This window comes from Ictidomys tridecemlineatus, chromosome 4 (assembly GCF_052094955.1).
Source record: "Ictidomys tridecemlineatus isolate mIctTri1 chromosome 4, mIctTri1.hap1, whole genome shotgun sequence".
In the NCBI taxonomy this organism is placed as follows: Eukaryota; Metazoa; Chordata; class Mammalia; order Rodentia; family Sciuridae; genus Ictidomys; species Ictidomys tridecemlineatus.
Window position 1 is genome coordinate 8,694,945 of NC_135480.1, and position 12,257 is coordinate 8,707,201.

The following is a 12,257-nucleotide window of genomic DNA, read 5'->3' on the forward strand; positions in this document are numbered from 1 at the left end:
GCAATTGAACCCAAGAGTGCTCTACCACTGAGCTACATCCCTAGCCCTTTTTATTTTGAGACAGAGTCTCACTAAATTAGCCCAGGCTGGCTCAAACTTACTATCTTCCTGCCTCAACCTTCAGAGTCTCTGGGGTTCTGGGTGTGTGCCACTGTGCCGAACTATATCCATACTCTTTGGCTCAGTAATCCTATTATCAAGAGTCATCCAAAAGAAGAAAAATAATGACCTAATAAAGATGTGCCCAGCAGTTCACTGCTTGAACTATTCAGTCCCTAAAATGCAGCAGTCTGGTGCGAGGTGTATTGGTAGAGTGCTTGCCTAGCATTTGAGAGGCCCTGGATTCCACCCCAGCACCAGAAACAGAACAATAACAAAAATTTATTGAACTGTCATTCCAAGGTGAAATATTTTTGCGGTTTGTGCATGTCATTAGAAATTCCCTTCCGCTGTCTCCTGCCTGGCGGGCACACAACAGTTTGCATAGGCTACTCCCTCATCATCCCGGCTCCTCAGAAGGCAGTTCCATTTCTTTTCCATCTTCAGGGTTCCATCATAGTTTTGTTTCAGAACCTGTGGTGTTAGTATCAGCTCAGGGGCTGCACTTCAGAGTTCCTGCTGCAAAAATCTCAACTCAAATTAGCTTTAACAAAACGGGGGATTTAGCACAGGATGGTAGCACAGGCCTGTAATCCCAGGACACGGAAGGCTGAGGCTGGAGGATCTTGGGTTGGAGGCCAGCCTCAGGGATTTATTGGCTCAAGGAATTCAAGGAAGGGCTGAATGGCAATGGTGTGAAGGACAGGGATTCAGGAGGACTTTAGGAGTCACTGAGCGCCACTAGAACAATGGTTCTTTCTGAGCATCAGACTTACACTCTCCTGGCAGATTGCCCCCCACCCCCCATAGCAGGAGATGTGGCCACGATTTCCCAGTCTGCCGTCCAGCTTTGTGTGTTTCAAATATTGTTTCTCCTGGACTGTCCGCATGCGCTTCCGTGTGGGGACTATAAGACCTGCTCATATCACCAGATGATTTTGGCCCTGCACCTTGATGTCACAAAATGAGGCACATCAGCTCGATGGACAATAATAGGATTTCTGAAAACCATTCTCACTCAGGCTTGGCTACCAGCTGTAGAGGAGGTGACCACAAACTGTATGAATCTATCCTAGTAACCTACTGCTGTACTGAATTCAGTAGCTGGAAAATGCCAGTGGTGTTCCACTTTCACTTGACATGAAGGGAAAAATGGTGGAAATGAAGGCAGGGCAGGATCTTCGCACAGGCCTGTGATTGCAGGACATAGAAGTCTGAGGCAGGAGGATCTCGGGTTGGAGGCCAGCCTCAGTAAGGTAGCAAGGCCCTAAGCATCTTGGTGAGACCCTGTTTCAAAATGAAAAAAGGGTTGGGGATGGGGCTCAATGGTAAAGCACCCTGGGTCCAATCTCAGTACCAAAATAAATAAATAAATACCCTAAATTTTTTTAAAAAGGGGGAAAATCTTAGCTAGCCAATTGAGTGTGATCAAAATTTCTGGAATTGTAAGGAACGGTGGAAGAGCTCCGTAAACTCAACAATCCAAAACAACCATCTATCTGAGATTTTATTAGCAGGACCATAGCGGCCATCGCATTAGAGAAGGGGGGAGGGGGAGGGGGAGGGGGAGGGGGGAGACAGAGAGAGAGGGGAAGGGGAGGAGGGGGAGGGGAAGGGGAGGAGGGGGAGGGGAAGGGGAGGAGGGGGAGGGGAAGGGGAGGAGGGGGAGGGGAGGAGGGGGAGGGGAGGGGAGGAGGGGGAGAGGGAGAGAAGGGGAGAGTAAGAGCGGGGAGAGTAGAGTGAGCAGAGCAGGATGTTGATATTTATGGGCTCAGCACAGGATGAGGAGGAGCAGGGCCAGTGAGCTGTTAGCTTCTTCACTGGCTGAGAGTTCATGCCACTTCAGGGATTGGAGGTGCGCCATTCAAAGTTGGCGCCATTCACAGGGATTGGAGGTGATGGTTCAGTTCTGGAGCTATTCAGTGCGTCATGGACCTGAGCTCCCCCAAGAGAAGCCCTTTCTGCGCCATCTTTACCAACAGGAATGAATGAGATTAACAATAAAAACACTAGAAATAACCAAAGTATCCCAAAATAGAAACTGGCCAATCAAATAATGCTATCTCAAGCAATGCAAAAAAGTAATAAATACACAGATTGTAACTACACAAGAAAGCATTTATGAAAAATCTTTTTTTTTTCAGAGTTTTTTAATATTTATTTTTTAGTTTTCGGCAGACACCACATCTTTGTACGTGGTGCTGAGGCTCGAACCCGGGCCGCACGCATGCCAGGCGAGCTCGCTACCGCTTGAGCCACATCCCCAGCCCTTATGGTAATTTTTAAATTTAAAATTTTTCCATATTGGGCTGGGGTTCCTCAGCACCACATAAAAATAAATAAATAAAATAAAGGTGTTGTGCCCAACTACAACTAAAAAAAAAAATATTTAAAAAATTTCGTACTGATATTTTTATTTATCTTTTTATAATTCAGATGATTTAGATGCAACATAAATTGTATTTCAATATCTAAATATCTTTTTATAATTTTTATCTGAATCCACAGATGCTTTACCACTGAGCTACATCTCCAGCCCTTTAAAAATACATATTTTTTTCTTTTAGAATTCTGAGACATGGTCTCATTAAGTTGAATGGGCTGGCCTTGAACTTGCATTCCTCCTGCTTTAGCTTCCTGAGTAGCTGGGATTACAGATGTGCACAACTGGACCTGGGCTGGTAATTTTACTTTTATAATAAGACTTTATTTATTTATGTGTAGTGCTAGGGATCCAACCCAGGACCTCACATGTGGTTGGCAAATGCTCTACCACTGAGCTACACCCCCCGCCCCTTTAATCAGATTTTAAAACATCATTTCCATTAAGAAAAAAAAAAAGTTCCTAATGCAGCAGACATTAGACAAAATACATCAGTCTTTCTGACCTGTGCCCCAAATGTCTCATAGGACAGGAATGGCAACTATTTGGCCCCTGGCTAAAGGCAGACTGGCTTATTATTTCCGACTCTACTACCCACTTCTGTAATTAGATTACATGTCCAGTCCCATTACCTTGAGACTTGTCAGTGCCTTCCAGGCACTGAATACTTTCCCCTCCCCTGGGCCTAGAACTTGACCACGTGACTTGCCTGGACCAATGGCAAGTCAGCTCAAGAAAAAGCAAAGTCCCTGTTAAGGGTCTATAGTTTGTGTGTGTGTTTCAGATTCTTGTTGCTTGTTCTATCCACCCCTAGAAGAACATGTCCCTTGGGGATGTCACTTCTTCAGGCTGGGTCCTGGAACAAGTGCTACCTGAAGCAGACCCAACTTGACTCGGCCTCAAGCCAAGTCCAGTGGAGCCTACCTGGTGATCCAGAACTGTGAGCAAGAAATAAATGTTTGCTGTTGTAGACCACTGAGTCTCAAGGTTGTTCCTTACACAGCATTGCCACATCGAGAGGCCACCTAATTCTCCAGACATGGCGTTCTCTCTCCAACTCCCTAGTCTTTCCTTGCTTCTTTTTTTCCCTCCCCCCTTTCCAGCCCACCTTTGGGCTGTTGTGAATAGAGCTCCTGTGTATATTTGTGGGCCAGCTTTTGTTTGAACATCTGTTTTCCGTTCTTTTGGGTACATGCCTGGGAGTGGAACTGCTGGGTAATATGGTAATTCTGCTCCACTTAGTGGGAAACTGCCAAATGGTTTCCCCCAGCTGTTGTGTAATACATGCCCACTGGCACTGCAAGAGGGATCCAATTTCTCCATGTCCTTGCCAACACTTGTGATTGTCCATCTTTTACATTATAGTCATCCCAGTGGGTACACAAAGGTATGTTGTATGGTTTTGATTTGCATTTCCCTAGTAACTAATGACACTGAACATCTTTTCATGTAATTTTCGCCACTTGTCAATCTTCTTTGGAGGCATGTCTATTAAAATCTTCTGCTCACTTAAAAAAATCGGGTTATGTTAGGCTTGGTGGCACACACCTGTAATCCCAGTGGTTTGGGAGGTGGAGGGAGGAGGATCACAGGTTCAAAGTCAGCCTCAGCAATTTAGGGAGGCCATAAGCAACCTAGTAAGAACTGTCTCAAAATAAAAAAATAAGGCCTGGGGTCATAGCTCAGTGATAGAGCACTTGTCTGGCATGTGTGAGGCCCTGGGTTTCATCTTCACCGCCACATAAAAACAAAGAAAACAGGAGCTGGGGATAGAGCTCAGTTAGTAGAGTGCTTGCCTCACATGCATAAGGCCCTAGGTTCCATCCCTGGCACCACAAAAAAATAAACAAAATAAATAAAATAAAATACTTGTCTATCTACAACTAAAAATATATACATTAAAAGAATAATAAATAAAAAATAAAAAGGGCTAGCCAGGTGAGGTGGCACATGCCTGTAATCCCAGTGGCTCAGAAGGCTGAGGCAGGAGGATTGTGAGTTCAAAGCCAGCCTCAGGAAAATCAAGATGCTAAGTAACTCAGTGAGGCCCTGTCTTTAAATAGGGCTGGAGACATAGCTTAGTAGTTAAGCATCCTTGTGTTTAATCCCTGGTACCAAAAAAAAAAAAGGTTATTAGTGTTTGTATTCTTGAGTGGTAATAGTTCTTTATAAAAACAGCTGGGGGCAGAGCACTTGCTCAGCAAGCTTGAGTGATCCCCAACACTGCCCAAAATGTTTTTTTTTTTTTTTTTAGTTTTGATACAGTGTAATTTATTGTTTTTTTCTTTCTTTCTTTTTTGGTGGCTTGAGCTTCTGTTGTACATACCAACCTCCTTGTTCAGCCAGATATCTCTAATTACTTATGGCACTTTTCTCATTAAACCCAGTGACCACTACCTGGAAATTCCCCCCAATACTGTGCTATAGGCCCCGTAGTGATTAAAAACCCAAGCTCTGGCTGGGGATGTGGCTCAATGTGGCATGTGCAGGGCGCTGGGTTCAATCCTCAGCACCACATAAAAATAAAATAAAGATGTTGTGTCCACCGAAAACTAAAAAAAATATTATATATATATATATATATATATATATATATATATATTAAAGCTCTGGAGACAAACTGGGTGGTTTAAATCCCCACTAGTGCTGGGCGCGGTGGCGCTCCCCTGGATCTCAATGCTACCTGATTCCTTCCCCTCCCTCCTTCTTTCCCTTATTTTGCTCTAGCTCCCACACACAGAGAAAAATATTTCAACCCTTGATTTTCTGAGTCTGGCTTATTTCACTTAGGCATGATTTTCTCCATTTCCATTCATTTACCAGCAAATGACATTATTTCATTCTTCCTCATAACTGAGTAAAGCTCCAATGTGTATATATACTACATTTTCTTTTAAAAAATTTTTATTTTTTTTATTTGTAAATGGACACAATACCTTTATTTTATTTACTTATTTTTATAGGGGGTTGAGAATCGAACCCAGGGCTTTGCATGTGTTAGGCGAGCTATCTACCCCTGAACTTCAACCACAGCCCTATACTACATTTTCTTAATCCTTTCATCTATTGACAGACATCTGGGTTCATTCCAAAATTTGGATATTGTGAATCATGCTGCTATGAACATTGAAGTGGCTGTAGTATGATTTTTTTTTTTTAAAGAGAGAGTGAGAGAGGGAGAGAGAGAGAGAGAGAGAAAGAGAGAGAATTTTAATATTTTATTTTATTTTTTTAGTTATCAGCAGACACAACATCTTTGTTTGTATGTGGTGCTGAGGATCGAACCCAGGCCGCATGCATGCCAGGCGAGCACGCTATCCCTTGAGCCACATCCCCAGCCCCTGTAGTATGATTTTTTAAATTTCTATTTTTATTTGATATCAGGGATCTAACCCTAGGTTGCTTAGTCACTGAGCCATTTTTATTTTTTATTTTGAGACAGATTCTTACTAAGTTGTTTAGGTCCTCACTAAGTTGCTGAGGCTGGTCTTGAACTTGCTATCCTCCTACTTCAGTCTCCCGAGTAGCTGGGATTACAGGCGTGTGCCATTGAGCCTGGCTATTATTCATATTCTTAATCATTGCTTTTCTGTCTGGATTAAGATGAAATCTTAGTGTAGCTTTGACTTTCATTTACATAAATTGCTAGAAATGCTAAATTTTTTTTTCATACACTTTTGGATATTTGTTTCTTCTTTTGAGAAATTTCTGTTTAGTTCTTTTGCCTATTTATTTATTTATTTAAAGAGAGTGAGAGAGAGAGAGAGAGAGAGAGAGAGAGTTTTAATAATTATTTTTTAGTTCTCGGCGGACACAACATCTTTGTTTGTATGTGGTGCTGAGGATCGAACCCCGGGCCACACGCATGCCAGGTGAGCGCGCTACCGCTTGAGCACATCCCCAGCCCCTTGCCCATTTATTAATTGGGCTATTGTTTTGTTTTGGTTTGGTTTTTTTTTTTTTTTTTTTTTTAAAGAGAGAGTGAGAGAGGGGGACAGAGAGAGAGAGAATTTTAACATTTATTTATTTTCTCTTAGTTCTCGGCGGACACAACATCTTTGTTGGTATGTGGTGCTGGTGAAGATCGAACCCAGGCCGCACGCATGCTAGGCGAGCGCGCTACCGCTTGAGCCACATCCCCAGCCCCTTGGTTTGGTTTTTGTCATTGAGTTTTTTTTTTTTTTTTAGTTTTTTATATATTCTGGATATTATCCCTGTCAATGGAATGGCTGGCAAAAATTTTCTCCCATTCTTTTAGCTCCTCCCTCCCTCCCTCCCTCCCTCTCTCTCTCTCCCTCCCTCCCTCCCTCCCTCCCTCCCTCCCTCCCTCCCTCCCTCTCCCTCTCTCTCTCTCTCTCTCTCTCTCTCTCTCTCTCTCTCTCTCTCTCGTATTTTTTTTTGTGTGTGAGTGTGTGTGGTGCTGGGGATCCCACCCAGGGCCTTGTGTATTCGAGGCAGCCCTCTGCCAACTGAGCTACATCCCCAGCCCTTCATTCCTAATTGCCTCCTTTGCTGTGCAGAGCTTTTTAATTGGATAGTATCCCACTTAATGATTTTTGGCTTCATTTCTTGAGCTTTAGGCTCCTGTTAAGGAAGTTGGTGCCAGGACCAATAGATTGTTGACCCTATATTTTTTTCTAGCAGTTGCAAGCCACTGTTGTCATAACCAGTTCTATGCCACTTTGCCAACTCTGCACAGGTGCAACCTGAATGTACCTGGCCCACATGTTGTACCTGTTGCTTCCTGTCCTAGGGCTTCTTTGACCTTCAACCCCTCAACGTGGGACTCTTTTTTTTTTTTTTTTTAAGAATTTTTAATATTTATTTTTTAGTTCTTGGCGGACACAACATCTTTGTTGGTATGTGGTGCTGAGGATCGAACCCGGGCCGCACGCATGCCAGGCGAGCGCGCTACCGCTTGAGCCACATCCCCAGCCCCAACGTGGGACTCTTGTACAACTTTTTTTTTTTTTTTTTTGGTGCTGGAGATGGAACCCAGGGCCTTGTGCATGCGAGGTGAGCACTCTACCAACTGAGCTATAGCCCCAGCCCCTCTTGTACAACTTTTACAGCATGAACACACATATGTTCTAGAAGTGGGTAGAATCAATTCCTAAGGGTCATCATTGACCAGTGGGGATGGGAGTTAATGAATAAATACTTTTGTATTCTGCCCCCACTTAGCTTTTTCAAAGGCTACCAATAAGGGATGAAGATGCTGAACAGGTACAAGCAACTATCTGTATGATCTGAGGAATATGTAATTTTTATTTCTTTAAAATACTTATTTATTATTTATTTATTTATTTTTAGTTGTAGTTGGACATAATACCTTTATTTTATTTTTATTTGATACTGAGGATGGAACCCAATGCTTCATACACACTATGTGAGTGCTCTACTGCTGAGCCACAGCCCCAGTCCTTTAAAATATTTATTTATCTGGGTGCGGTGCTGCACACCTATAATACTAGTGGCTCAGAAGGCTGAGACAGGAGGATCTCCAGTTCAAAGCCAACCTCAGCAATTTAGCAAGGTACTAAGCAAGTCAGTGAGATCCTGTCTCTAAATAAAATACAAAATAGGGATGGGGATGTGGTTGAGTGTCCCTGAATTCAATCCCCAGCACCAAAATAAATAAATAAATAAATAAAATATTTATTTAGTTGGGCATGGTGGCACATGCCTGTAATCCCTAGAATTCAGGAGGCTGAGGCAGGAGGATTGCAAGTTCGAGGCCAGCCTCAGTAATTTAGTGAGGCTCTAATCAACTTAGCAAGACCCTGTGTCAAAATAAAAAATAAAAAGGGCTGGAGGTATAGTTTAGTGGTAATGTACTCCTTGGTTCAATTCCTAGTACCAAAAAAACAAACAAATAAGAGTTTATAAATAACTAAATAAAATATTTATTTGTTTGTTTTTGTTGTGCTGGGAATCGAATCCAAGGCCCACTGCATACTAGGCAAGTACTCTACCACTGAGTGACACCTTCAGCTGCCCCTCTCCTTTTTTATTTTGAGGCAGGGTCTTGCTACCTTGCCCAGGCTGGTCTTGAACTCGTGGGCTCAAGTGATCCTCCTACTGTAGCCTCCTGAGTACTGGGACTGCAGGCACCCAGTGCCAAGCCTGGCTCAGGAAACTGTAGTTGTAACAAGTCTTATGGGTGACTCTTGTGCACACCGATGTTTGCAAATACTGCATTAGAGAAATCTTCAGAAGGAATTACAGTTATGAAAGGAGCAGAGATTTGAATTCTGGCTCACCTGGACATTCCCTTGTAGCCCAGAGAAAAGCAGAGTTTGGCATGGTTTTCTCAAGGATGGCATCTTATGGCTCTCGCTCAGGTTCACAGGTTCACAGGTTCACCCAGAGAGTGGACATGAACTTCCTCCTTTGTCTCTAAGGAGACCGCTTCTCTTTTCCTAAGGAAGACTCCACCTCTTTGCATGGGAGGAGGCTTTGCTTCTGGGTTCCTTCCTGCATCCTGTTGTCTAGATCTGGATCTTGGGCTTCCACGGAAGGGCACTGATGTTCACTTCCTAATGGCTCAGTAAGCCCCGGATGAATGCATCTAGGTCTAGATCAAGGAGAGTGTGGTGGACCCACCAACTTCAACTCAATTGGAAGAACAAAGGCTGTGGGTCTGCTAGTTCCCCTGTAATAGCAGCAACTTGGGAGACTGAGGCAGGAGGATCGCAGGTTTGAGGCCAGCCTCAGCAGTTTAGTCAGGCCCTAAGTGATTTAGTAAGACCCTGTCTCAAAATAAAATATAATAATTGAAAAAGGGCTGAGGATATAGCCCAGAGGTAAAGCACCGTTGGGTTGAATCCCCAGTACCCACCCCCCAAAAATACACATAACATTAAACCCACCATTTTAACCCTTTCAAAGTGTGGAGTTCAGTGGCTTTTAGTACATTCACAATGTTGTGAAACCATCACCTCCTCTAGTTCCAGAATATTTTCCCAACCCATCAAGCATTCACAGTTCTCCTTGATCCAGCCCCTAGCAACTACTGATCTGCGCTTTTTTTTTAAACTTTATTTATGTATTTATTTACTTTTATGTGGGCTGAGGATCGAACCCAGGGCCTTACCTGTGCTAGGCAAATGCTCTACCACTGAGCTGCAACCCCAACCCCTAATCTGCTTTTTCTCCATGGATGTACCTATTCTGAATATTTAATATAAATGAGATTATACAGTATGCATGCTTTTGTATCAGGCTTCTTTCATTTCATATAATATATATATATATATTTTTTTTTAGTATTTATTTTTTAGTTTCCGGCGGACACAGCATCTTTGTTTGTATGTGGTGCTGAGGATTGAACCCGGGCCCCACGCATGCCAGGGGAGCGTGCTACCTCTTGAGCCACATCCTCAGCCCCTCATATAATATTTTCAATGTTCATCCATGTTGAAGTATATATCGGTGCTTCATTTTTGTGGCTGAATAATATTTCACTTTATAAATATACCACATTTTGCTAATCCATTTATCAGTTTATGGGCATTTGGGGTTGTTTCTATCATTTGGCTATTTTAAATAGTACTGCTACAAACATTTGTGCATGAGTTTTTGTTTGAACACCTGCTGGTAGTTCTCTTTTTTTTTTTTTTTTTTTTTTTTAAAGATGTTTTTTAGGGCCTGGGGTTGTGGCTCAGTGGTAGAGTGCTCGCCTACTAGCATGCACAAGGCACTGGGTTCAAGCCTCAGCACCACATAAAAATAAAAAATAAACGAATTGTGTCCACCTAAAATTAAAAAATAAATATTAAAAAAAAGTCTTTTAAAAAAATAGTTTTTTAGTTGTAGATGGACACGATACCTTTATTTTATTTATTTATTTATTTCTTTTTTTTTTTTAAAGAGAGAGTGAGAGGGGGGAGAGAGAGAGAGAATTTTTAATATTTATTTTTAGTTCTCGGCGGACACAACATCTTTGTTGGTATGTGGTGCTGAGGATCGAACCCAGGCCTCACGCATGCCAGGCAAGCACGCTACCGCTTGAGCCACATCTCCAGCCCTTATTTCTTTATTTTTATGTGGTGCTGAGGATCAAACCCAGTGCCTCACGCAGGCTAGGCGAGCGCTCTACCACTGAGCCATAACCCTGGCCCTGCTGGTAGTTCTTTTGGATATGAACCTAAGAGCGGAATTGCTGAGTGCTCTGATAATTCTGTGCTTAACTTGTTAAGAAATTGCCAAACTGTTTTCCACAGCAGGGCACCATTTACATTCCTAGCAGCACTGTAAGAGGGTTCCGATTTCTCCACACCCTCTCTGGTCCTTTCTGGTTTTCATTTTTGTGATTAAGTCCATCCTCCCAAAAGTGAACTGGTATCTCCTTACGGTTTTAATCTGCACTTCTCTAATGGCTAATGATGCTAAGCATCTTTTCATGTGCCCCTTGACCATATCATGTCCTTTGCCTATTTTGTGATTAAATGTTTGCCTTTTGTTGTTGAGTTGTAAGAATTTGTTAACATTGTGGATATAAGACCCATGTCATGTATGTGATTTGTAAATATTTCCTATTATTCTGTGGGTTGTCTTTTGTTCTCTCTCTCTCTCTCTCTCTCTCTCTCTCTCTCTCTCTCTCTCTCTCTCTCTCTCTTTGGTATCAGGGATTGAACTCAGGGGCACTCAACCACTGAGTCGCATCCCCAGCCCTATTTTGTATTTTATTTAGAGACAGGGTCTCACTGAGTTGCTTAGCATCTCACTGCTAAATTGCTGAGGCTGGCTTTGAACTCACGATCCTCCTGCCTCTGTCTCCCGAGCTGCTGGGATTACAGGCATGAGCCACTGTGCCCGCCTCACTCTCTTGATAGTGTTCTTTGATGCACAAAAGGTCTTAATTTTGACAAAGTTTATCTATTTTTTTCCTTTCGTTGCTTGAATTTTTGGTGTCATATCTAAGATATCATTGCCAGATGCAAGGCCATGAAAATTTACCTATTTTTTTTCCAAGCATTCAACAGTTTAAGCTCTTATATTTAGGACATTTATATAGTTAGTTAATTTTTGCATATGGTGTGAGATAAGGTCCAACTTGATCATTTTGTATGTGAATAACCGTTGTTTCAGGTTCATTTGTTGAAAAGATGATTGTTTTCCTATCGAATGGTCTTGGCACCCTTGACAAAAATCTGTGGACTATAGATATGTGAGTTTATTTCTAGGCTTTCAGATCAATTCCATTGATCTACTGTCTGTACTTATGCCGACACCACATTGTCTAGATTGCTGCAGCTGGACGGGCAACTCTGCTGTTGGTATTGTTGCTTTCTCAGTACTGGGGTTGAACCAAGGGCACTTTAACCCTCGGCCACATCCCCAGCCCTTTCTATTTTTTTCGAGACAGGGTCTTGCTAAGTTGCTTAGGGCCTGACTGTATTGCTAGGCTGGTATTGAATTTGTGATCTTCCTGCCTCAGCCTCTGAGTTGCTGGGATTAATGGCATCGCCACCACACCCAGCTTGTCTTTGACTAGGAGGTAAAAAGGATACTATCTTAGTTAAGATAGTATCTGTCAGGTTTTGTGGCTGTAAAGCTAATTAATAGCTTTATATATTCATTAAATAACAAATATTTATTTATTTATTTATTTATTTTTTTTTAAAGAGGGAGAGAGAGAGAGAGAGAGAGAGAATTTTTTAATATTTATTTTCCATTTCTCGGCAGACACAACATCGTTGTTTGTATGTGGTGCTGAGGATCGAACCCCGGCCGCACGCATGCCAGGCAAGCGCGATACCGCTTGAGCCAC

At 42.5% G+C, this 12,257-nt stretch overlaps 1 long non-coding RNA gene across 1 annotated transcript; it reads right to left on the bottom strand.

Moving 5' to 3' along the window:
- Positions 1-365: 365 nt before the first annotated feature.
- On the bottom strand, positions 366-8,907 carry LOC144376983 (uncharacterized). Its single transcript, XR_013437443.1, has 2 exons — positions 8,746-8,907; positions 366-1,386 (listed from the first exon to the last, which is right to left on the bottom strand). It is a non-coding gene; the product is annotated as an uncharacterized LOC144376983 (long non-coding RNA).
- Positions 8,908-12,257: the final 3,350 nt, after the last annotated feature.